At 41.5% G+C, this 27,382-nt stretch overlaps 1 protein-coding gene across 3 annotated transcripts in view; it reads left to right on the plus strand.

Annotated features, from left to right (window-relative positions):
- Positions 1-27,382, plus strand: part of EGFLAM (EGF like, fibronectin type III and laminin G domains) — a 190,202-nt gene that overhangs the window by 18,172 nt on the left and 144,648 nt on the right. The window lies entirely within an intron of this gene.

Genomic DNA, 27,382 nt, shown 5'->3' on the forward strand with positions numbered 1-27,382 from the left:
AAGGACTCCACCAATATATTAAGTGATTTTCGTTGCCATCAGACAAGAAGTATCTATGAAGGCAATGATAGAAATATAGGAGACTGACAGATTATGATGATAGTGCTTATGTGTATGGTGCTCAGAGTTGGCAAAACTCTTGTCTATATCATTAGCATTGCTACTGATGATAGATTTTGGAGTCAGATAGAGCTATTTTACAATCCTGCCTCTTAGACTTGTGACTTTAGGTCAAGATCCTTAATTTTTCTGAAGGTCAGTTTTTGTTTCATGTGTGAAATGTGAATAAATCCTTTACCTTTTGGAGTTTCATGAGTTAAAGCCTATAATGCCTATGAAGTGCCTAGCACAGAGCCTAATTTGTAGTAGGTTTAATGATCTCCTTTACACATCTCTTTACACAGAAAGAGTCACAGGAGTGGCAGGACCTGACCCTATGTCTTCTGATTCTTAGGTCAATCGTCCTTGTCCTTAATCACATGTTCTCTAGAGGCAGGCACATTTCTGTTTAATGAACTGTAAGGCAAAGGATCGATCCAGTCAGAATGGGCACCCAACTGATAGAAGAAAATAAATCAGTGCTCTGAGTTGAGACACAGAAGTGAGTATCATTCATCCCCTGAGTGGGGCGAGGGGAGCAATGACAAATGAACGTGCTTTTGCCAATCACTTACTCATGATTACATATTCATTTATTTATTCAGCAATTGTTTATTTAGCAAGGACCATATGCCAGGTATTGTGCTAACTAATGGGAATAAAGTGAATAAGAAATATAGTCATTTCTCTAAAACTCATTAACGCTCTGCAGAATTCCAAAGGTATAATGATTGCTGTTGGAAATAGAAATTACTTAGTCTGTAATTTAACTATATTAGATTTAAATCATCTGATTAAAGATTACAGAACTAATTATAAAGCTGAAAGATACATTATGAACTTCTTTTTCAGTATAATTTCTTAATATATACCATTATTAATTTATTTTTACATAAATGGGAATTCAGTGCACACATTAGATGGTCTAGAGATTTAAAAAGAAACTGTTAAAGATAAAAGGTCTTAAATATATGGTAAGGCTGTTTTATTGTATTACTCAATTTTCTTGACATCTTCTAAGACTTTTAGTGTAATTAGTAAAATAGCTGTAACTTCTGAGGTTATGAAAGAAAGACGGTCATTTTGAAAATTGGAAAATGAAAAAAACATATTGCTGGGAAAGAAAAGACCTCCACTTTAGTATTATTTATTTTCATCTTCTGGTCAAATAGAAAGCCCTTATTTTGCAATTGAACTTTAACTAGGAAAACTAAATAATTTCATAAAATTTTATCAAAGAGTCTGATTGAGGAGTCCATATTTAAGGTTAAGAGTGGAGTTTTCAATTCCTGAGACTTTGGTCCACAAGTTGAGAAAATATAGGGCTCCTATCAGTTCTTAGAGAGAAGTGGTAGTTTTTGGTTACAGAATAAAGCTTAGGGCAACCTAAATGCTAATTTTTCATGTGGTAAAACATTTTCAACTATAAGAAGGAAAAAGATGACAAGCATTTGCTTTATTTTCCTTACAAGTTACACAATTCAGTTGTCTAGACAATATTACATTAACCACATTGTTGAGTAACCCCTCCTCTGGTTGTGTAGACCAGATGTGTGTTATTTCTTCAATACTGGGGCAGTTTTAAGGGATAGGAAGAGTACTGGGTTATAAGCCAAGAGCCCTGAGTACAAGCTATCCCATCATTATGTCCTATAATTGGGTCCATGATCACCCCACATTATTATGAGGGAAATACTAGGGAAACCCTTTGTTGCTTACCCGTTATTAACCCCCAATTCCTGCCTTCTGTGGAGAGAGGGCATAGGAAGGCTTCTTTTGATGATACTGTATAAAGTAGAACGTCTTTAAACTCATGTCTTATATCAAACCAGCCTCTCCAAGATCCACTCTTCCTCTAGACTTGCCCTTTTCTTTTAAGATACCATCTTCCAGTTTTCCAAGCTTGAATCCCAGGAGTCATCTTTAAGTCCGTTTCTCTTCTCCCCTACTTGCTGATTTGTCTTCCTTGGAAGTTGCTCTTTTATTTCCCTCCCTCCACGTTCCAGTTTCTAGATCTTAGTTCAAACTCTTCTTACTCGAGGCTTACCATAGACTCCTAACTAACCTGCCTTCTGTCATTCTGCCTCCTTGCCATCTGTATTAGTCAGGGCGAGCTAGGTTATGCTACAGTGACAAACAATTAGAAAATCTCAGTGGCTTAAAACAAAATTTACCTGTGGTTTATGTTACCTGGTTATCATAGATTCTAGGGGTTGACTTCCATTGCCTCTTTACTCAATGACCCAAGCTCCACTCTTTCGAATTTCATCAGTTTTCCAAGGAGAAGGGGGTGTTGGATGATCTTACTCTGACAATTAAATGTTCTGTACCAGAAGTGACACACTAACTTCCACTCACAGACATTGGCCAGAACTAGTCACATGGCAGACATGTGGAGTCCACTCATGAGCTTGCAACAAGTGGAGAAATGGATATTGAGGAGCACTAGGGGGCTGCACTCTTCCATCCTACAGTAAAGGCCAGAATCCTCCACTAAAGACCAAGTCCTCCAATGAAGGCCATTGGAGTTTCTACAAAGCACCCCTTTACCTAAAACCTTTCAGCCATTCCCACTCTATCAGATGGCCTAGAATTCATGGATCTCTAACATGTATTGAATAGCCAGTAGTTCTCAAGCCTTTGCTATGTCAGATACCCTGCTACATTCTTTAATCCATTATCTTATCTATCTCTTACAACAAATATTCAAAGTAGGCTTTATTATCCCCATATGACAGATGAAGAAACTGAGACTTAAAGAGTGTCCTAGTTTGGGTTTCTCCAAAATCCGACCACTTGGCAAGGACTTGGGTACCAGAAAGCCCAGTGAGGGAGGGGGCTTGTGATAACAGCAAGAGAAGCATGTCAATAATGGGACAATGAGTGGGTTACCACAGGGGGCAGCTGCAGACCCTCTGAGAGACTGCAGAACAGGGCTCTACACTGCGGGCCAAGGAACTCCTATACGTCATTGCTTGAGGGCTGCTCTTGAGACGTGAACTCCCCAGCACCTTTGCCCTACCCTACCCGCAAGCCAAGCACATGCTGTCAGCCTTCTGCAGAGGCAAACAGGTTGCCAATTTTCTGGAACAGTGTTGATTCCCTGAGGGGATATGGGCATTGGCAGCTTCTGCTACAGAGAGATGAATCTACTTGCCCAAGGAATACAGTGAATAAGATTTAAATCCAAATACTCTTTTCCCCCACTGTCCACATGGACCTCTCACTATTTACTAACACTGGAGGTGGATCCGGGCTCGAGCCAAAAATGTATCACTGACCACTCTCCAAGCCCTCTTGTCCTTTTTCTTTCTATCCCTGGATTCATACCATTTCTTTCTTTTTTTTAAATAAATTTATTTTACGTGTTTTTATTTTTGGCTGTGTTGGGTCTTTGTTGCTACACGTGGGCTTTCTCTAGTTACAGCGAGTGGCTACTATTCATTGCAGTGCACGGGCTTCTCATTGCGGTGGCTTCTCTTGTTGAGGAGCATGAGCTCTAGGCGCACCGGCTTCAGTAGTCGTGGCTCGCGGGTTCTAGAGCACAGGCTCAGTAGTTGTGGCACATGGGCTTAGTTGCTCCACGGCATGTGGGATATTCCCAGACCAGGGCTCGAACCTATGTCCCCTGCATTGGCAGGCAGATTCTTAACAACTGCACCACTAGGGAAATCGCATACCATTTCTTCTGCTGGGAATTCTCTCTGTCCCGTGCCTCCTATTTAAGTTCTATCCATATTCTCTGCTCAGCTCAAATGGCACCTTCTCCATGAAGCCTTATTTGATCATCAGAAATCCTGCTCTCCCCTCTCAACCCTACTGTGGTCAGCTTCACTCTTCTAGCACTTCCCCTGTCCTTTCTTGCGTGGCAGAGATGCATGGACAGGTCTCTCTGTGGATTAGACTGTAGGCTCTTTGAGGGCATGAATCCTATTTTATTCAGTTGCTTCAAACACTTGGTGGAATAAGGCAGATAAATATGACTGTACATGTGCGCACGTCCACATGCACACTCATTTCACATTCAGTCCAGGTTGGCTGAATTTGCCAAACGTCACACTGAAGTCTGGATTCCGGAGGAGGTGGTTTTCTGCTTTTCTGCTTAATGCGCCACCATCAGCTTCTCTACTCACCTGACTTCCAGCCCCTGTGTTGCCACTTGCCATGTCCGCTCCAGAGAGGGACAGGCGAAGGAGCTGACCGATGAGGACAGAGTGGCCTCCAGCAGTTTGTACACGTCGTGTCTGGGGGATGCGTACTTGTCATTATTCCCATTTGAAATGGCAGCAGAATGAAGATGCTTTGCCTAGTTCAGGTGACATGACCAGGAGAGTGTAATTAACCTTCAGGGGACACACCATATCACCATAAACTATGTGCCAAGAGTTTCTAGTGGTTGGGAGGCAACAAAAACCTTCAGCTTTGCGTGTTCAGAACTTGGTTTACCTGCAGTCTCGGTGGTGCGGTGAAGAAGGGAATTCCCCTGGGCTCTCCCTGGCTTCCAAAGAGACACTGTCCTGTTGCTGAATAGCAACTTTCAGATTTCCATTGCCCACTGGAGCTCCTTGACAAGAAATAACATCAGAATAGATGGCCCTGGCCTCCATGGTGTTGCTGTTCCCGTGAGGTTTTCTCATATGGCAATCCCAACCCCTCCTTGGGAATAGTACTGTTCATTTCTGAAACGCTAAGCCCAAGGAGGTACTTTGGCTACAGGTGGTAGTTCATTCTAAACAAAGATAGGTGACCTTTCTCATCTTCCCCCCCGCCCCCAATTATGGAAACAGATTATATTCTTAGTCAAATCCTTTTTGAAAAAACTATGTCTAATAACTTGCCTTAACAATTTTCTGCACAGAAAATTCTTAATTATGCAGTGGACCAAAAAAAAAAAAAAAGGCATTTTCTTTTATCTGTTTTGAACGAGTTGCCTTTTAATTTCATTGACTGCCCCTTTGTTCTTATAGGGCTAAGAGTTTGTTTGAAGAATGGCTTCGTCGTGTTTCCTATGGCTGTCTCCATGGCCTAGATAAAAAGTCTACCAGAAAAACACTGAAAAAATCAGCTTGTTAGTTGTGAGTCTCTTGCAAGAGCAGACAACCTAAAAGTTTGCTTTTATCTTTCAGATTCTGAAATCCATCCCATTTATAAATCGCTCATGTCCCCCCATTTGCTATTTGGCACTAACCAAGTACCCACAGTCAGTGAGTTAATAATTATTTCTGTATCAAAACCACAAAGATTTCAGATGTACAAAGGGGACAGTGCTCACATGTATGTGTATAGGCAATTTAAGTCCACTTTGCAAAGGTATGTGTTGATATTAGGAGAATTTTGTATATATGTGTGTAAGCAGATTGGCCAGGGCTGGGAGGGCGGGCAGTGATTCATCAAGGTGAACTTTCTGGAGGAGTCAAAGTCTGTGCCAGTGTTGGAAGGAAAGGGCATAATTCCATAGCGAGTCATATAAACATTTATTATTATTATACTTGGTGAGACAGTTGATATTTCTATGGAGAACCATTAACAATTGTTAAAAGTAAATCAATTCCTGCTCTCGGTCTTCTCCTCTCTCTATGGAACATACAACAGAGATTTGCCGTTGTGAAAAACTGCTCTGTTGGAAAGCTCCTTTCCTGTGTTCTGTTTGTTTTTAGGTTGCAGCTTTTATTTCTGCCTTTAAGCCTCTGACTCCATATGTTTTTCATTTCCACTCAGAGGAGTTAGGACTGCTGTTGACCGAGAATGTCTAGTCTAATAAGGCTTTTTATTTTTGACCTTTTAATTTGTCTAGTGTTTCAAACTACGAAGACCCTTTGCTTTCTAATCTAGGCTGGTTTGCAGTTGTCCTCGTAGGTGGTGTGGTGGGAAGAACATGGGATTTGAAGGCAGAAGACCTTGGTTTGAGTCCCAGTCTCAGCTGTGTGACTTTAGACAAGACCTTCAACCTCTCTGAACTTCTGTTTCCTTGTTTGCAAAGTAAATTAAATAAGGAGGACAATACTTATTGGCCCCAGAATGACAGTAAGGATTACATTTAGTCACATACATTACGTAAATTTAAATGTGTTATTTTAAATGATCAGTGCTATAATTGTACAGGCACTGAACGGAGACTGGGCTGCCAAGAATTTTCCCTTTAAGGTCTTCTTCCATTCCTGAAATACTTTAACTGTAAACAGTTACACCGAAAGCATATTTTTCCTTAGCAGTTGTCCCTTGTCAGTCCCCAAAAGTGTCTTCACATGTGGTTCCTCAAGATGTAAGTGCTGGAGTTATAGGTTTTATGGGATTATTTCCTAATGTTAGTGCATCATATCAAAATTGCACAAGAAGCCAACATTATTCTTGAAAGTCTTTATTATTATTATTATCCATAAAGTGGAGTATATAAGCTTTGATGTCTACACATGTGACTCCCATTTAGGGAGCCATTTGTAGGAAAAGTATTTCTCTTAAGCATTCTGTGGGGTTGATACCCACACTGGGAGATGCATGTGGAAATTGATACCTGTTAAGGAAAAGTAGATTCCAGACCCCCATCTCACACTCACTCCATGTGCTCACTCATTAGGAACGCTTTATATTGATGTTTCTTTCTTTTTCTTTTTCTTTATTACTCCAACTGTCAGTTATTACTGGATAGCAAACCACTCCCAAACTCAATGATTTATAAGAGCTATTATGTATTCTCACTCATGTCTCTGCAGGTTGGCTGGCATCAGACTGATCTTGGCTGAGCCCAGCCGGGCAGTGCTGTTTCAGGCTGCAGGTTTTTCTGGGCTTGATGCGTTGTAACAGTTTAGGTTCAGGTCCACCCCACGTAGGTCTTATGTTGATTCTGGTTGAAGGGGTTGTCATGGCAATGACAGAGGCACAAGAGGCAAGTGCAGGACTTCCCTGGTGGCACAGTGTTTAAGAACCTGCCTGCCAGTGCAGGGGACATGGGTTTGAACCCTGGTCTGGGAAGATCCCACATGCAGTGGAGCAGCTAAGCCCGTGCGCCACAACTACTGAGCCTGTGCTCTAGAACCCGCGAGCCATGACTACTGAAGCCCGCGTGCCTAGAGCCCATGCTCTGCAACAAGAGAAGCCACCACAATGAGAAGACCACGCACCACAAGGAAGAGTAGCCCCCACTCGTTGCAACTAGAGAAAGCCCCAACAAAAACCCAATGCAGCAACAATGGTCATTGTAAAAAAAAGCAGCAAAAAGACCCAATGCAACCGAAAGTAAGTAAGTAAATAAATAAATGTATTAAAAAAGAAAAGCAAGGAGTATTAAAAAAAAAAAGAGGCAAGACCAAGGGCACAGAACGTATCAAACATTTTATGGCATCATGTCTGCTAACACTCATTGGTCAAATACTGCTAAGCTTAAAGACAAGTAGCAAGGAAATAGATACACACTGCTTACCCTGAAACCAAAGCAAAGCACATGGCCACGCCCAGTGTCAAAGGGGCGGGGAAATATACTCTTTTCATGTTGGAGCATGGGGAGGTTACATATTTTTTGTCAATAATCTAATAGTCCTACTGCCAAGTACATACATTGAATTCCTATACACAAGATACATATGTGTGGTGCAACTCTACAGTATAAACATGGAAGTTCCAATACCCCTCTACAATGGCCATCCTGAAATGACACATAGAGGATGATTCTCCTGTACAGAACCATTTCCACTGTTAAAAAAAGATAAGATAGGCTATAGATTTTATAGGTTTGTCTTGGGTCTATCTATAATTCTACCATCCTGCTCCCTTTCTAAAAAGTATATCTACCTTGATTTATTGATTTATTTATTTATTTATTTATTTATTTATCTATTTTGGATTCCTTTTATTTCCTTTTCTTCTCTGATTGCTGTGGCTAAAACTTCCAAAACTATGTTGAATAAGAGTGGTGAGAGTGGGCAACCTTGTCTTGTTCCTGATCTTAGTGGAAATGGTTTCAGTTTTTCACCATTGAGGACAATGCTGGCTGTGGGTTTGTCATATATGGCCTTTATTATGTTGAGGAAAGTTCCCTCTATGCCTACTTTCTGCAGGGTTTTTATCATAAATGGGTGTTGAATTTTGTCAAAAGCTTTCTCTGCATCTATTGAGATGATCATATGGTTTTTATCCTTCAGTTTGTTAATATGGTGTATCACATTGATTGATTTGCGTATATTGAAGAATCCTTGCATTCCTGGAATAAACCCCACTTGATCATGGTGTATGATCCTTTTAATGTGCTGTTGGATTCTGTTTGCTAGTATTTTGTTGAGGATTTTTGCATCTATGTTCATCAGTGATATTGGCCTGTAGTTTTCTTTCTTTGTGACATCCTTGTCTGGTTTTGGTATCAAGGTGATGGTGGCCTCGTAGAATGAGTTTGGGAGTGTTCCTCCCTCTGCTATATTTTGGAAGAGTTTGAGAAGGATAGGTGTTAGCTCTTCTCTAAATGCTTGATAGAATTCGCCTGTGAAGCCATCTGGTCCTGGGCTTTTGTTTGTTGGAAGATTTTTAATCACAGTTTCAATTTCAGTGCTTGTGATTGGTCTGTTCATATTTTCTATTTCTTCCTGATTCAGTCTTGGCAGGTTGTGCATTTCTAAGAATTTGTCCATTTCTTCCAGGTTGTCCATTTTATTGGCATAGAGTTGCTTATAGTAATCTCTCATGATCTTTTGTATTTCTGCAGTGTCAGTTGTTACTTCTCCTTTTTCATTTCTAATTCTATTGATTTGAGTCTTCTCCCTTTTTTTCTTGATGAGTCTGGCTAATGGTTTATCAATTTTGTTTATCTTCTCAAAGAACCAGCTTTTAGTTTTATTGATCTTTGCTATCATTTCCTTCATTTCTTTTTCATTTATTTCTGATCTGATTTTTATGATTTCTTTCCTTCTGCTAACTTTGGGATGTTTTTGTTCTTCTTTCTCTAATTGCTTTAGGTGCAAGGTTAGGTTGTTTATTCGAGATATTTCCTGTTTCTTAAGGTGGGATTGTATTGCCATAAACTTCCCTCTTAGAACTGCTTTTGCTGCATCCCATAGGTTTTGGGTCGTCGTGTCTCCATTGTCATTTGTTTCTAGGTATTTTTTAATTTCCTCTTTGATTTCTTCAGTGATCACTTCGTTATTAAGTAGTGTATTGTTTAGCCTCCATGTGTTTGTATGTTTTACAGCTCTTTTCCTGTAATTGATATCTAGTCTCATAGCATTGTGGTCGGAAAAGATACTTGATACAATTTCAATTTTCTTAAATTTACCAAGGCTTGATTTGTGACCCAAGATATGATCTATCCTGGAGAATGTTCCATGAGCACTTGAGAAAAATGTGTATTCTGTTGTTTTGGGATGGAATGTCCTATAAATATCAATTAAGTCCATCTTGTTTAATGTATCATTTAAAGCTTGTGTTTCCTTATTTATTTTCATTTTGGATGACCTGTCCATTGGTGAAAGTGGGGTGTTAAAGTCCCCTACTATGATTGTGTTACTGTCGATTTCTCCTTTTATGGCTGTTAATATTTCCTTTATGTATTGAGGTGCTCCTATGTTTGGTGCATAAATATTTACAATTGTTATATCTTCTTCTTGGATTGATCCCTTGATCATTATGTAGTGTCCTTCTTTGTCTCTTCTAGTAGTCTTTATTTTAAAGTCTATTTTGTCTGATATGAGAATTGCTACTCCAGCTTTCTTTTGGTTTCCATTTGCATGGAATATCTTTTTCCATCCCCTTACTTTCAGTCTGTATGTGTCTCTAGGTCTGAAGTGGGTCTCTTGTAGACAGCATATATATGGGTCTTGTTTTTGTATCCATTCAGCCAGTCTGTGTCTTTTGGTGGGAGCATTTAGTCCATTTACATTTAAGGTAATTATTGATATGTATGTTCCTATTCCCATTTTCTGGGAATTTTTTGGGTTCGTTATTGTAGGTCTTTTCCTTCTGTTGTGTTTCTTGCCTAGAGAAGTTCGTTTAGCATTTGTTGTAAAGCTGGTTTGGTGGTGCTGAACTCTCTCAGCTTTTGCTTGTCTGTAAAGGTTTTAATTTCTCCATCAAATCTGAATGAGATCCTTGCTGGGTAGAGTAATCTTGGTTGCAGGTTTTTCTCCTTCATCACTTTAAGTATGTCCTGCCACTCCCTTCTGGCTTGTAGAGTTTCTGCTGAGAGATCAGCTGTTATCCTGATGGGGATTCCGTTGTGTGTTATTTGTTGTTTTTGCCTTGCTGCTTTTAATATGATTTCTTTGTGTTTAATTTTTGACAGTTTGATTAATATGTGTCTTGGTGTATTTCTCCTTGGATTTATTCTGTATGGGACTCTCTGTGCCTCCTGGACTTGATTAACTATTTCCTTTCCCATATTAGGGAAGTTTTCAACTATAATCTCTTCAAATATTTTCTCAGTCCCTTTCTTTTTCTCTTCTTCTTCTGGAACCCCTATAATTCGAATGTTGGTGCGTTTAATGTTGTCCCAGAGGTCTCTGAGACTGTCCTCTGTTCTTTTCATTCTTTTTTCTTTATTTTGCTGTGCAGCAGTTATTTCCACTATTTTATCTTCCACCTCACTTATCCGTTCTTCTGCCTCAGTTATTCTGCTATTGATCCCATCTAGAGTATTTTTTATTTCATTTATTGTGTTTTTAATTGATGCTTGATTCGTCTTTAGTTCTTCTAGGTCCTTGTTAACTGTTTCTTGCATTTTGTCTATTCTATTTCCAAGATTTTGGATCATCTTTACCATCATTATTCTGAATTCTTTTTCAGATAGACTGCCTATTACCTCTTCATTTGTTAGGTCTGGTGGGTTTTTATCTTGCTCCTTCTCCTGCTGTGTGTTTTTCTGTCTTCTCATTTTGCTTATGTTACTGTGTTTGGCGTCTCCTTTTTGCAGGCTGCAGGTTCGTGGTTCCTGTTGTTTTTGGTGTTTGTCCCCAGTGGCTAAGGTTGGTTTAGTGGGTTGTGTAGGCTTCTTGGTGGAGGGGACTACTGCCTGTGTTCTGGTGGATGAGGCTGGATCTTGTCTTTCTGGTGGGCAGGTCCACGTCTGGTGGTGTGTTTTGGGGTGTTTGCGGACTTTTTATGAATTGAGGCAGCCTCTCTGCTAATGGGTGGCGTTGTGTTCCTGTCTTGCTAGTTGTTTGGCATAGGGTGTCCAGCACTGTAGCTTGCTGGTCGTTGAGTGAAGCTGGGTGCTGGTGTTGAGATGGAGATCTCTGGAAGATTTTCGCCGTTTGATATTATGTGGAGCTGGGAGGTCTCTTGTGGACCAGTGTCCTGAATTTCGCTCTCCCACCTCAGAGGCACAGCACTGACTCCTGGCTACTCAATTTGGGATGATTTGTTGTCTATTCATGTATTCCACAGATGCAGGGTACATGGAGTTGATTGTGGAGCTTTAATCCGCTGCTTCTGAGGCTGCTGGGAGAGGTTTCCCTTTCTCTTCTTTGTTCTCACAGCTCCTGGGTCTCAGCTTTGGATTTGGCCCCGCCTCTGCGTGTAGGTCGCCGGAGGGCGTCTGTTCTTCGCTCAGACAGGACAGGGTTAAAGGAGCAGCCTCTTCGGGGACTCTGGCTCGCTCAGGCCGGGCGGGAGGGAGGGGCACGGAGTGCGGGGCGAGCCCGCAGCGGCAGAGGTCGGCGTGACGCCGCACCAGCCCGAGGCGCGCCGCGCGCCCTCCCAGGGAAGCCGCCCCTGGATCCCGGGACCCCGGCCGTGGCAGGCTGCACAGGCTCTCGGAAGGGCGGCGCAGACAGTGACCTGCGCTCGCACACAGGCCCCTCGGCGGCGGCAGCAGCAGCCCCAGCGCCCCACGCCCGTCTCCGGGCTCCGCGCCCTCAGCCGCGACCCGCGCCCGTCTCTGGAGCTCCCCCACGCGGCGCTCTCAATCCCCTCCCCTCGCGCACCGGGAAACCAAGAGGGAAGAAAAAGTCTCCTGCCTCTTCGGCAGCTCCAGAGTCCCCCCGGACTCCCCCCCGGCCAGCTGCGGCACACCAGCCCCCCTCAGGCCGAGTTCTCGCCGCCAGCCCCAGTCCCCTCCCCGCGCTCTCCCTTGATTTATTTTTTAAAAAAACAACTCATGGAGCTCAATAGCAAAAAAACAAACAACCCAATCCAAAAATTGGCAGAAGACCTAAATAGACATTTCTCCAAAGAAGATATACAGACTGCCAACAAACACATGAAAGGATGCTCAACATCATTAATCATTAGAGAAATGCAAATCAAAACTACAATGAGATATCATCTCACACCAGTCAGAATGGCCATCATCAGAAAATCTAGAAACAATAAACGCTGGAGAGGGTGTGGAGAAAAGGGAACACTCTTGCACTGCTGGTGGGAATGTGAATTGGTACAGCACTATGGAGAACAGTATGAAGGTTCCTTAAAAAACTACAAATAGAACTACCATATGACCCAGCAGTCCCACTACTGGGCATATACCCTGAGAAAACCATAATTCAAAAATAGTCATGTACCGGGCCTCCCTGGTGGCGCAAGTGGTTGAGAGTCCGCCTGCCGATGCAGGGGATACGGGTTCGTGCCCCGGTCTTGGAGGATCCCATATGCCGCGGAGCGGCTGGGCCCGTGAGCCATGGCCGCTGAGCCTGCGCGTCCGGAGCCTGCGCGTCCGGAGCCTGTGCTCCGCAACGGGGGAGGCCACAACAGTGAGAGGCCCGCATACCGCAAAAAAAAAAAAAAAAAAAATAGTCATGTACCAAAATGTTCATTGCAGCTCTATTTACGATAGCCCGGAGATGAAAACAACCTAAGTGTCCATCATCCGATGAATGGATAAAGAAGATGTGGCACATATATACAATGGAATATTACTCAGCCATAAAAAGAAACGAAATTGAGCTATTTGTAATGAGGTGGATAGACCTAGAGTCTGTCATACAGAGTGAAGTAAGTCAGAAAGAGAAAGACAAATACCGTATGCTAACACATATATATGGAATTTAAGAAAAAAGAATGTCATGAAGAACGGAGGGGTAAGACAGGAATAAAGACACAGACCTACTTGAGAATGGACTTGAGGATATGGGGAGGGGGAAGGGTAAGCTGTGACAAAGCGAGAGAGAGGCATGGACATATATACACTACCAAACGTAAGGTAGATAGCTTGTGGGAAGCAGCCGCATAGCACAGGGAGATCAGCTCAGTGCTTTGTGACCACCTAGAGGGGTGGGATAGGGAGGGTGGGAGGGAGGGAGACGAAAGAGGGAAGAGATATGGGAACATATGTATATGTATAACTGATTCACTTTGTTATACAGCAGAAAGTAATACACCATTGTGGAGCAATTATACTCCAATAAAGTTGTAAAAAAAAAGCAAATCATTCTTAAACTTTGGTACTTTAGGTGTGATTAGTCATTAATTGCTTACAATAAAGCTCATACTGATGACAGCATGCCGTGACTAAGGACCACAGGTAGATTCCACTAACCACTAACCAGAATGTGTGGATAGTTTATTACAAAAGGACGTCCATGGAACATTGTAGTGATCTGGGCTTTTTTGATGGACTTTTTATTTGGACTTGAAAAGGGAAGCATGTTTGTGCTAGTAATCAAGACAGAGAGGACCATGTTTGATCTTTGAATAAGTAGGTATTTTAACATAATATGCTTGAAAAATTTTAAAATGTATATGGCTAATGAATAATATATAGATGGACAAACTGTCTAATAAGGATGACCAAATAGAACATCCCTTCTCTTCTTTAAGTTGTATGTTAGAAGAGTCCCAGTATATCAACACATGGAAAAGGTTAGAAAAGTATCCTTTACAAATAAGAATTTAATTGATTTTTTAAAAATTTATGCTGGAACTGAGAGGGGGATCCTGATTTGACTTGGTAAGTAATATAACTGTATACCTTTCTACATTCCCGAAATGCACCCAAACAATAAATAAGATTATGATGATAGTTATCAGACAACTAGTGAAGGCTACCTTACACATTTCTAGTAGGAAAAAAAAAAAGCCTATGTAAAGCAGAATGTAATCCATTGCTAAGCCAACCTCCTTTTTCAATTGATACTGGGTTGAAAGACCACATAGCTTTACACTACCTACATTGTGAAGGCAGTATCACAGTTTAGGTAGTTCAAGTAGCAATTCTGAAATGTGGAGGAATACTTGTTATATATTTAGCATTTGTGCTATTTAAACTGCAAAATACAATCAGAAACAAGAATAATTGTTCTGATTTTTGTTTCCAAGAATAATTGTTAAGATACTTTGAGGAGTTTAACAAGTCTACTTCTGGCTAAACACAACACTCCTAGACGTGCAATTCTTTTTTTTTTATTTAACATCTTTATTGGAGGATAATTGCTTTACAGTGGTGTGTTAGTTTCTGCTTTATGATAAAGTGAATCAGCTATATGTATACACATATCCCCATATCCCCTCCCTCAAACGTGTCCCTCCCACCATCCCTATCCCATGCCTCTAGGTGGTCACAAAGCACTGAGCTGATCTTCCTGTGCTATGCGGCTGCTTTCCACTAGCTATCTATTTTACATTTGGTAGTATATATAAATCCATGCCACTCTCTCACTTCGTCCCAGCTTACCCTTCCCCCTCCCCGTGTCCTCAAGTCCATTCTTTACATCTGTGTCTTTATTCCTTTCCTGCACCTAGTTTCTTCAGAACCTTTTTTTTTTTTAGATTCCATATATATGTGTTAGCATACGGTATTTGTTTTTCTCTTTCTGACTTACTTCACTCTGTATGACAGACTCTAGGTCCATCAACCTCACTACAAATAACTCAATTTCATTTCTTTTTATGGCTGAGTAATATTCCACTGTATATATGTGCCACATCTTCTTTATCCATTCATCCGATGATGGACACGTAGGTTGCTTCCATATCCTGGCTATTGTAAATAACACTGCAATGAACATTGTGGTACATGCTTCTTTTTGAATTTTGGTTTTCTCAGAGTATATGCCCAGTAGTGGGGTTGCACGGTGGTATGGTAGTTCTATTTTTAGTTTTTAAAGGAACCTCCATACAGTTCTCCATAGTGGCTATAATCAACTTACAGTCCCACCAACAGTGCAAGAGGGTTCCCTTTTCTCCACACCCTCTCCAGCATTTATTATTTGTAGATTTTTTGATGATGGCCATTCCGACTGGTGTGAGGTGATACCTCATTGTACTTTTGATTTGCATTTCTCTAATGATTAGTGACGTTGAGCATCCTTTCCTGTGTTTCTTGGCAGTCCGTATACCTTCTTTGGAGAAATATCTATTTAGGTCTTCTGCCCATTTTTGGGTTGGGTTGTTTTTTTTTTTTGATATTGAACTGCATGAGCTGCATGTAAATTTTGGAGATTAATCTTTGTCTGTTGCTTCGTTTGCAAATATTTTCTCCCATTCTGAGGGTTGTCTTTCATCTTGTTTATAGTTTCCTTTGCTGTGCAAAATATTTTAAGTTTCATTAGGTCCCATTTGGTTTATTTTTGTTTGTTTTTATTTCCATTTCTCTAGGAGGTGGGTCAAAAAGGATCTTGCTGTGATTTATGTCATACAGTATTCTGCCTATGTTTTCCTCTAAGAGTTTGGTGGTGTCTGGCCTTACATTTAGGTCTTTAATCCATTTGGAGTTTATTTTTGTGTATGGTGTTAGGGAGTGTTCTAATTTCATTCTTTTACATGTAGCTGTCCAGTTTTCCCAGCACCACTTATTGAAGAGGCTGTCTTATCTCCACTGTATATTCTTGTCTCCTTTATCAAAGATAAGGTGACCATATGCGCTTGGGTTTATTTCTGGGCTGTCTATCCTATTCCATTGATCTATATTTCTGTTTTTGTGCCAGTACCAGACTGTCTTGATTACTGTAGCTTTGTAGTATAGTCTGAAGTCAGGGAGCCTGATTCCTCCAGCTCCATTTTACATTCTCAAAATTGCTTTGGCTATTCGGGGTCTTTTGTTTTTCCATACAAGTTGTGAAATTTTTTGTTCTAGTTCTGTGAAAAATGAGACCGGTGGTTTGATAGGGATTGCACTGAATCTGTAGGTTGCTTTGGGTAGCATAGTCATTTTCACAATATTGATTCTTCCAATCTAAGAACATGGTATATCTCTCCATTTGTTGGTGTCATATTTAATGTCTTTCCTCAGTGTCTTATAGTTTTCTGCATACAAGTCTTTTGTCTCCTTAGGTAGGTTTATTCCTAGGTATTTTATTCTTTTTGTTGCAGTGGTAAATGGGAGCATTTCCTTAATTTCTCTTTCAGGTTTTTCATCATTAGTGTACAGGAATGCAAGAGATTTCTGTTCATTAGTTTTGTATTCTGCAACTTTACCAAATTCATTGATTAGCTCTAGTAGTTTTCTGGTGGCATCTTTAGGGTTTTGTATGTATAGTATCATGTCATCTGCAAACAGTGACAGTTTTACCTCTTCTTTTCCAATTTGGATTCCTTTTATTTCTTTTTCTTCTCTGATTGCCATGGCTAGGACTTCCAAAACTATGCTGAGTAATAGTGGCAAGAGTGGACATCCTTGTCTTGTTCCTGGTCTTAGAGGAAATGTTTTCAGTTTTTCACCATTGAGCATGATGTTTGCTGTGAGTTTGTCGCATATGGCTTTTATTATGTTGAGGTAGGTTCCCTCTATGCCTACTTTCTGAAGAGTTTTTATCATAAATTGGTGTTGAATTTTGTCAAAAGCTTTTTCTGCATCTGTTGAGATGATCATATGGTCTTTCTTCTTCACTTTGTTAATATGGTGTATCACATTGATTGATTTGCGTATATTGAAGAATCCTTGCATCCCTGGGATAAATCCCACTTGATCATGGTGTATGATCCTTTTAATGTGTTGTTGGATTCTGTTTGCTAGTATTTTGTTGAGGAATTTTGCATCTATGTTCATCAGTGATATTGGTCTGTAATTTTCTTTTTTTTGTATTATCTTTGTCTGGTTTTGGTATCAGGGTGATGGTGGCCTCGTAGAATGAGTTTGGGAGTGTTCCTACCTCTGCAATATTTTGGAAGAGTTTGAGAAGGATGAGTGTTAGCTCTTCTCTAAATGTTTGATGGAATTCACCTGTGAAGCAATCTGGTCCTGGACTTTTGTTGTTGGAAGATTTTAATCACAGTTTCAATTTCATTATTTGTGATTGGTCTGTTCATATTTTCTTTCTTCCTGGTTCAGTCTTGGAAGGTTATACCTTTCTAAGCATTTGTCCATTTCTTCCAGGTTGTCCATTTTATTGGCATAGAGTTGCTTGTAGTAATCTCTTAGGATGCTTTGTATTTCTGTGGTGTCTGTTGTAACTTCTCCTTTTTCATTTCTAATTTTATTGATTTGAGTCCTCTCCCTCTTTCTCTTGATGAGTCTGGCTAATGGTTTATCAATTTTGTTTATCTTCTCAAAGAACCAGCTTTTAGTTTTATTGATCTTTACTATTGTTTTCTTTGTTTCTATTTCATTTATTTCTGCTCTGATCTTTATGATTTCTTTCCTTTGGCTAACTTTGTGTTTTGTTTGTTCTTTTTCTAGTTCCTTTAGGTGTAAGGTTAGATTGTTTATTTGAGATTTTTCTTGTTTCTTGTGGTAGGCTTGTTTTGCTATAAACTTCCCTCTTAGAACTGCTTTTGCTGCATCCCATAGGTTTTGGGTCATCGTGTTTTCATTGTCATTTTCTCTAGGTATTTTTTGATTTCCTCTTTGATTTCTTCAGTGATCTCTTGGTTATTTAGTAACATATTGTTTAGCCTCTATGTGTATGTGTTTTTTATGTTTTTTTCCCTGTAATTGATTTCTAATCTCATCACGTTGTGGTCAAAAAAGATGCTTGATATGATTTCAATATTCTTAAATTTACGAAGGCTTGGTTTGTGACTGAAGATGTGATCTATCCTGGAGAATGTTCAGTGTGCACTTGAGAAGAAAGTGTAATCTGCTCTTTTGGGGTGGAATGTCCTATAAATATCGATTAAATCTATCTGGTCTATTGTGTCATTTAAAGCTTGTGTTTCCTTATTAATTTTCTGTTTGGATGATCTGTCCATTGGTGTAAGTGAGGTGTTTAAGTCCCCCACTATAATTGTGTTACTGTCGATTTCCTCTTTTAGAGCTGTTAGCAGTTGCCTTATGTATTGAGGTCCTCCTATATTGGGTGCATATATATTTATAATTGTTATATCTTCTTCTTGGATTGATCCCTTTATCATTATGTAGTGTCCTTCATATCTCTTGTAACATTCTTTATTTTAAAGTCTATTTTATCTGATATGAGTATTGCTAATCCAGGTTTGTTTTGATTTCCTTTTGCACAGAATATCTTTTTCCATCCCCTCACTTTCAGTCTGTATGTGTCCCTAGGTCTGAAGTGGGTCTCTTGTAGACAGCATATATATGGATCTTGTTTTTGTATCCATTCAGCGAGCCTGTGTCTCTTGGTTGGAGCATTTAATCCATTTAAGTTTAAGGTAATTTTTCATATGTATGTTCCTATTGCCATTTTCTTTATTGTTTTGGGTTTGTTTTTGTAGGTCCTTTTCTTCTCTTGTGTTTTCCACTTAGAGAAGTTCCTTTAGCTTTTGTTGTAGAGCTGGTTTGGTGGTGCTGAATTCTCTTAGCTTTTGCTTGTCTGTAAAGCTTTTGATTTCTCCTTCGAATCTGAATGAGATCCTTGCGGGGTAGCATAATCTTGGTTGTAGGTTCTTTCCTTTCATCACTATAAATATATCATGCCAGTCCCTTCTGTCTTGTAGATTTTCTGCTGAGAAATCAGCCCTTAACCTTATCGGATTTCTCTTGTATATGATTTTTTGTTTTTCCCTTGTTGCTTTCAATAATTTTTCTTTGTCTTTAATTTTTGTCAGTTTGATTACTGTGTGTCTCAGCATGTTTCTCCTTGTGTTTATCCTGCCTGGGATTCTCTGTGCTTCCTGGACTTGGGTGGCTATTTCCTTTCCTACATTAGGGAAGTTTTCAACTATAATCTCTTCAAATATTTCCTCAGGTCCTTTCTTCTCCTTCTGGGTTCCCTATTATATGAATGTTCTTGAATTTAATGTTGTCCCAGAGGTCCCTTAGGCTGTCTGCATTTCTTTTCATTCTTTTTTCTTTATTCTGTTCCACAGCAGTGAATTCCACCATTCTGTCTTCCAGGTCACTTATCCGTTCTTCTGCCTCAGTTATTCTGCTATTGCTTCCTTCTAGTGTATTTTTCATGTCAGTTATTGTATTGCTCATCTCTGTTTGCTTTTTGTTTAATTCTTCTAGGTCTTTGTTAAACATTTCTTGAATGTTCTCAATCTTTGCCTCCATTCTTTTCCCGAGGTCCTGGATCATCTTCACCATCATTATTCTGAACTGTTTTTCTGGAAGGTTTCCTATCTCCACTTCATTTAGTTGTTTTTCTGGGGTTTTATCTTGTTCCTTCATCTGGTACATAGCCCTCTGCCTTTTCATCTGTCTACCTATCTGTGAATGTAGTTTTTGTTCCACAGGCTGCAGGATTGTAGTTATTCTTGCTTCTGTTGTCTGCCCTCTGTTGGATGAGGCTATCTAAGAGGCTTTTCAAGTTTCCTGATGGTAGGGACTGGGGGTGGGTAGAACTGTGTGTTGCTCTGGTGGGCAGAGCTCAGTAATACTTTAATCTGCTTGTCTGCTGATGGCTGGGCCTGGGTTCCCTCCTTGCTGGTTGTTTGGCCTGAGGCAACCCAACACTGAGCCTTCCCAGGCTCTTTGGTGAGGCTAATGGCAGACTGTGGTAAGGCTCACACCAAGGGGTACTTCCCAGAACTTCTGCTGCCAGTGTCCTTGTCCTCACAGTGAGACACAACCACCCTCTGCCTCTGAAGGAGACCCTCCAACACTAGCATGTAGGTCTGGTTCAGTCTCCTATGGGGTCACTGCTGCTTCCCCTGGGTCTCAATGTGCACACTACCTTGTGTGTGCCCTCCAAGAGTGGAGTCTTTGTTTCCCCCAGTCCTGTCGAAGTCCTACAATCAAATCCCGCTAGTCTTCAAAGTCTGATTCTCTAGGAATTCCTTCTCTTGTTGCCGGATCCCCAGGGTGGTAAGCCTGACCTGGGGCTCAGAACCTTCACTCCAGTGGGTGGATTTCTGTGGTATAATTGTTCTCCAGTTTGTGAGTCACCCACCCAGCAGTTATTGGGTTTGATTTTATTGTGATTGTGCCCCTCCTACCACCTCATTATGGCTTCTCCTTTGTCTTTGGATGTGGGGTATCTCTTTTGGTGAGTTCAAGTGTCTTCCTCTTGATGATTGCCCAGCAGTTAGTTGTGATTCCAGTGTTCTCACAAGAGGGAGTGAGAGCAGGTCCTTCTACTCTGCCATCTTGATCCAATCTCCTTTTTCATTTTTTTCTGATCTGATCTTTATGATTTCTTTCCTTCTGCTAACTTTGGGGTTTTTTTGTTCTTCTTTCTCTAATTGCTTTAGGTGTAAGGTTAGGTTGTTTATTTGAGATGTTTCTTGTTTCTTGAGGTAAGATTGTATTGCTATAAACTTCCCTCTTAGAACTGCTTTTGCTGCATCCCATAGGTTTTGGGTTGTCATGTTTTAATTGTCATTTGTTTCTAGGTATTTTTTGATTTCCTCTTTGATTTCTTCAGTGATCTCTTGGTTATTTAGTAGTGTATTGTTTAACCTATATGTGTTTGTATTTTTTACAGATTTTTTCCTGTAATTGACATCTAGTCTCATAGTGTTATGGTCAGAAAAGATACTTAATGTGATTTCAATTTTCTTAAATTCCCCAAGGCTTGATTTGTGACCCAAGATATGATCTATCCTGGAGAATGTTCCATGAGCACTTGAGAAGAAAGTGTCTTCTGTTGTTTTGGGATGGAATGCCCTATAAATATCAATTAAGCACATCTTGTTTAATGTATCATTTAAAGCTTGTGTTTCCTTATTTATTTTCATTTTGTATGATCTGTCCATTGGTGAAAGTGGGGCGTTAAAGTCCCCTACTATGATTTTATTACTGTCGATTTCCCCTTTTATGGCTGTTAGCATTTGCCTTATGTATTGAGGTGCTCCTATGTTGGGTGCATAAATGTCCACGATTATTATATCTTCTTCTTGGATCGATCCCTTGATCATTATTTAATGTCCTTCTTTGTCTCTTGTAATAGTCTTTATTTTAAAGTCTATTTTGTCTGATATGAGAATTGCTACTCCAGCTTTCTTTTGGTTTCCATTTGCATGGAATATCTTTTTCCATCCCCTCACTTTCAGTCTGTATGTGCTCTTAGGTTTGAAGTGGGTCTCTTGCAAATAGCACATATATGGGTCTTGTTTTTGTATCCATTCAGCCTGTCTATGTCTTCTAGTTGGAGCATTTAATCCACTTACATTTAAGGTAATTATCGATATGTATGTTCCTATTACCATTTTCTTAATTGTTTTGGGTTTGTTTTTGTAGGTCTTTTCCTTCTCTTGTATTTCCTGCCTAGAGAAGTTCCTTTAGCATTTGTTGGAAAGCTGGGTTGTGTAGGCTTCCTAGTGGAGGTAACTGGTTCCTGTGTTCTGGTGGATGAGGCTGGATCTTGTCTTTCTGGTGGACAGGACTGTGTTCAGTGGTGTGTTTTGGGGTGTCTGAACTTATTATGATTTTAGGCAGCCTCTCTGCTAATGGGTGGGATGATGTTCTTTTCTTGCTAGTTGTCTGGTATAGGGTGTCCAGCACTGTAGCCTGCTGGTCGTTGAGTGGAGCTGGGTCTTAGCATTGAGATGGAGATCTCTGGGAGAACTTTCACCATTTGATATTACATGGGACTGGGAAGTCTCTGGTGGACCAATGTCCTGAACTTGGCTCTCCCAACTCAGAAGCTCAGGCCTGACACCTGGCTGGAGTACCAAGATCCTGTCAGCCACATGGCCAGGTACGTGGGGAGTTTCTTGCATTTTGGGAAGTCTGAGGTCTTCTGCTAGCATTCAGTAGGTGTTCTGTAGGAGTTGTTACACGTGTAGATGTATTTCTGATATGTTTTTTGGGAGGAAGGTGATCTCCACGTCTTACTCCTCTGCCATCTTGAAGGTCCCCCATGGTGGCTAGTTTTTTATGGGCTGCGTAATTTCATAGGCTAGTGAGTAGGAGGATTATTCCAACTAATTTGCATAAGAGGTGAGATTTCCAGGAATTGGGCCACCACCCACTTTTTGACCTTGTGTGGTGGCCCTTGGAACTGTCATGGTGCCTATGGGTGTGTCACTTAGATGCTAATGTATTACGATGAGCATATAATGAGGTTCAAGGTCTACTGAAGGTTGAACCTTCTGCAGTCTTAGGCCTAGTTGGTTCTAACCAGTTTTGTCATGTCCTATGGCTATGTCATTCTTTTAGAGGTTGTGCCCTGCCCCCTTCCCTCCTATTTCACTTCCATACCCTCTTTGGAAAGATGACTATGTTTCCTGCAGCAGACCCCTGCTGCTTAGGGGTATCTGTGTCTCTATCTGAGGTCTATCTCTTTAGACCTCACATTGGGAATGACCCACAGGTCTCAGTGGGTCTCTGACCTAGAGCAAATGGCCTCTGGTCTCAACCAGAGATCTAGTGATGGAGATGTGACCCATTCTTGCCACCATGATTTCTTTTTTCTAGCAGTCCTTGTGGTAGCTTGCGTACCTGGGAGAGCAAATTCAGGTTTGTAGCTAATTTGGGGATGTTAGTACAGTTTGACAGGAGGCTGAACTAAGGTCATGGCAGTAGCACTAGAAGGAAGATGTGGATTTATTCAGTCAGTCATTTAGTCAATCAGACAGCAAATATTTCTGTAATGCCTATTATGTTCTAGAGACTACTATAGGTGCCAAGGATAAAGGATGATCACAAAAGACCTGGCCCTCATGGAGCTTACATTCTATGGTCTACTGGGGACAGCATGGTGGGTGGTGTTGTATCTGGAACGTAAGAGAGAGGGAGGAGTTAAAGATGCTCCCAGATTTTTGGATTGTGGAGAACATGGGAGAGGAGATTTGGAGACTGAAGTTGGTTTTAATCTAGAACATTTGGAGTTTGAGGTGTCTGTGAGCCATCAAGGCTGAGATGCTTAGTTAGATATGCAGGGCTTACTTGAAAAGATACACTGGGCAGGTGCTTGGAGATACTGTGGGAATGGATGAGACCACCTGGAAGAATGGGACTCACAGTAGGGCTCAGCCAGGGGCAGGTGTACATCAGGACCACCTGGGGAGCTTCTTCAGACTCTGTGCATCAGTGTCCTTGACCCAGACATTCAGATATTTTGAAATACCCCATATGGGCATCCTCCCTAAACTACCACCATTGAGATGTCCTCTAAGGGGAATGCAATTACACTGAAGCAACAAAGAGGGTTGAGAATTACTGGTACAATCTGCGAGGAGGCCAGCATCCAACTGACAGCCTCTACATCTTTGTGAAATTTGGAGGTACATGCCAGAAGCTCCAAAGCTGCTGACTAGGGACTGAACAAATCAAGGCTTTAGTGTCAGTTTTTCACTAGCTACTGAGATCTCACACGGCACTTAGCTGCTCTGTGTTTTAATTTCCCCATCACTAAAATCGGGGTAGGCCAAACCAGTGGTTCTCACCCTGTGGTTTAGGAACTAGCAGCACCAGTATCCCCTGGGAACATGTTAGAAATGCAAATTCTTGGGCCCCATCCCTTACCTCCTTAATCAGAAATTCCAGGTGGGGCCAGCAATCTGTTACTCCAGCCTGTCAGGTGATTCGGATGCTCCCAAAAGTCGGAGAACCACTGGATGAGATGAATTTGGAACTCCCATCTAGCTTAAAATCTTCTGCTCTATACTTTTTTTTTTTTTTTTTTTTTTGCGGTATGCAGGCCTCTCACTGTTGTGGCCTCTCCCGTTGCGGAGCACAGGCTCTGGATGCGCAGGCTCAGCGGCCGTGGCTCACGGGCCCAGCCGCTCCGTGGCATGTGGGATCTTCCCGGACCGGGGCATGAACCCATGTCCCCTGCATCGGCAGTAGGACTCTCAACCACTGCGCCACCAGGGAAGCCCTTCTGCTCTATACTCTTGTCCAGATGCTTTGGTCAAGTTTCACAGTCTAAGTCTCTTTGTCCCTCTCCCGTGTTAAATGATCTTAGCATTTAATCACTGTTAATAATGAATCATTGTAAAATGATTTAAATGATTTCTGCTTGTGGTGGGGAGGATGCGCATGTGTGTATGTGTATGCCTGTGTGTGCATGCGTGTGCACGTGTGTGTGGCAACAGGAGGCTGGCGAGTGGAGACTCAGCCTTCCTGCTTGCTTTTTCGGATGATGTGGTCAGAGTGAGCCCGCACCAGTGAAAGCAAAGTGTCACAAGGTGTGGTCGACCACAGTAGGCACTCAGAGGCTGGTTTTGGCCTTAACCCCCTCTAACACACCTGGAGTTAGGGGAGCGCGGGGCCTCGAAGTTCTTACTAATTGTTACTCCAGTAGGTGGCCAGCTCTCTGGTGATACCACTGTCTCCAGCATCCTTCTCCATTTCTGGCACGTGTGCTTTGTTTGGCTTGCTGACTGTTACTGGGAACGGCTGTTAGAGGCTCTCAGCTAGATTTCCCTTTGCTGGAAGTCCACAGATGGGCCGGAAGGACTCCTCGGCAAGATCCCCTCACAACCCAGCTGAGCCCAGTTTATGAAGCTGCGTGATGCTCGAGCTGGGCCTGCCCCTAATGCGAGTGCATCTAGAGCAAGAGTTCAAATGGACACCTACATACCACCTGTCAAAACTTATAGTTCATTCACAAAATAAACAGTTAGATGCAAGATTTTCTCTCCTTCTGACTTGACAAATATACTTTCATAATGACCTGGAAGACCAGGTTCAAATTTAGATTTCTCAGCCTCCCTGAATTTCCACTTTGAAAGAGGCAGTGTGGACAGGACTGGTCCCTGAGGCCCGGTCTGCTGCTCTGCTTGCTCCGCCTCTCCCTGGAGGCTGCGCCTGTGCACACACGTGGACACCGCAACCAACAGCCCAGCTCCATCCACTGGCCGTCCTGGCAAACAGCGACCCACTGGCCACCCCATCACTGAGGGTGCACACACCGGCAGCACAGGTCCCCCTCAGAAGGACAGACCCAGGGAAGAGGCCACTGAGGACCAGGATGCAGGCTCAGGACTATCCGGGCAGGGAACCCAGCATCTTGTGTGCTCAGGGAGTGGTCCACAAGCGAAGGGCCTCAGGCTCTTCTGGCCTGGGACACACACTCCAGCCAAGGGGCACGGTGTGGCCAAAGGAGGATCCAAACTGGGTCTTCTAAACCAGGGCCCACGTTTGTCTGGGTCTAATTGTGCCAGGAACTGCTCTGAGTGATTCTCTTCCCTGTCATCTTTAGTGTTCTGTGGATGCTTCCCCATGTGCTATTCAGGGAAGTATGAATGTCAGAGCAGGAGGGACATTAGAAATCATAGAATCCAGCCCATTGGTTAGCAGACGAGTAAATCGAGGCACTGCGCAAGGGTGGATTACATTCTGGAAAGATGCATTACTCCCTGGAATTGTACTCTGGAGTGGTGGATTGTGGAATTACATGCTGGAACGGTGGATTTCAGAGGGAAGTATGATTGTGAGGTGAACCATAAACCCCCCACTAAAAGAAGCTGGGAGGGCTCTGGAAGACATTTCATGCTGCCCCTCAGTGTCTGAGAATTTCCTGAATCCCTAGGTCACTAGAGCAAATACTGTTCTGTGTCTTAAACCCACATTTTTACTACTGCCTTGAAGGCATCACCTTGAAAGTGGCTCTAGTGGCGGATCCTGGTTACATTTTCATAGTGCTGCTTTAGTAATATTAGTTGGAGCAAGCTTCAAAAAGATGGAGATAAGGTTTCTTTCCTATTCAGAATTTCCTGATTATTTTTAGTCAGTCTGGGCATTTTCCATTGCATCAGTGAATATAACTCTGTTCATTCCATGAAAATCAAATAGCTAAAAAGCGAGCAATGTATTTCTGTCGCAGATGACATTTTTGTTTGCATTTTGGAGTGTTTTTATGAATTGGATTACAAAACTAATTGAATCGGAGATGAATTTTACGCAGGAAGTTGAAGTATTTTATGAAATAAAATTACCATAAGAAATCGACTTAATCATTCAGAAGTTTCTAATGCAAAAACATGGTTTTGAAAGCCCTCCAAAGAAGAAAGCCCAAGAATACAGCTCCCTCATGGCAAAGAAACGCACTTTTTATTTATTTATCTCTTAAGAAGTATGGCTTTTAGCTTATAAGAACACAGCTTCAGGATAGATTGTATAAATGCATTATACTAGTTTTAAATGCTACAGTTCTTCAAAACTAGTTTTTTATTGCATAATATATAATCCAACATTCTAACCATAGTTGCTTAAATATGAGTTATTCTTGTATTTAACTGCTTAAATCTTGTTTAGTCCACATGTAAGTGGCCTACCATTTTAATTTTTTTTAATGTTGAGGAAGCACTAATACATTTTTATATCATAATAGATAAAAATCCCAGAAGACCTCAGTGTTATAACTATTATCAACATTTTTTTGCTTCCTTAAGAGTTTTTAGAGAGAGTAACTTGGGCTCGACTTGCCCTGTCAAATGACTGAACTTTCTCCTGATGACTCAGAGGTTGTAGAGATGTGAGGAAAGTCTCTTTAGTTTCACTCCTAATCTTTCATTCCCTAGCTGGAAGAGACTGAGAGAACTAGTTTGCTTGGTTCATTCCGGTTGGGACTATACTCCGATGTCTCTTTATCTCCAAAGCTGATACCAGGCCAAGCCTCAAGACTTCCCAGCTGGTTTCTCTGGCCTTTCCAGGTCTGCAACCGCCTGTCTGGAATCTATCTCCAGCTCAGAGGGGCCCTACTGGGTGGTTTACTCCTGCCTTCAGCTTGCCCGCTCTATAGATACTCCAATAATAATACAAGGTCTGTATAAATATTGTGCTTGCCCTACAAATACAGCTTCAGATGGCCCCCAGCTGGACACCTGCCTTTCGTTCAAGGACACCCCAGACAAACTCACAAAGAGAAAAATGCTGTGCTCACGATGCAAATATGCCTTAAGACAAGGCCTCTGATGCTTCCTTCCAACCAGACGGCCCTTCACACGCCCCTCCTACTCATACGATTTAGTCACCAATCCTATGGCCTTCAACTGCTTTGCTGAAAAAAGTTCCATTTAGTTTACTAACACACATTCTTCTGAGGAGGGCGCAGGCTGAGGGAACTGTGGGAGGGAAACTATATCCCTTAGAATCTGGAAAGGCCAGAGAAACCTTGGGGGAAGTCTTGACAAATGGCAAATA

This window comes from Mesoplodon densirostris, chromosome 3 (assembly GCF_025265405.1).
Source record: "Mesoplodon densirostris isolate mMesDen1 chromosome 3, mMesDen1 primary haplotype, whole genome shotgun sequence".
In the NCBI taxonomy this organism is placed as follows: Eukaryota; Metazoa; Chordata; class Mammalia; order Artiodactyla; family Ziphiidae; genus Mesoplodon; species Mesoplodon densirostris.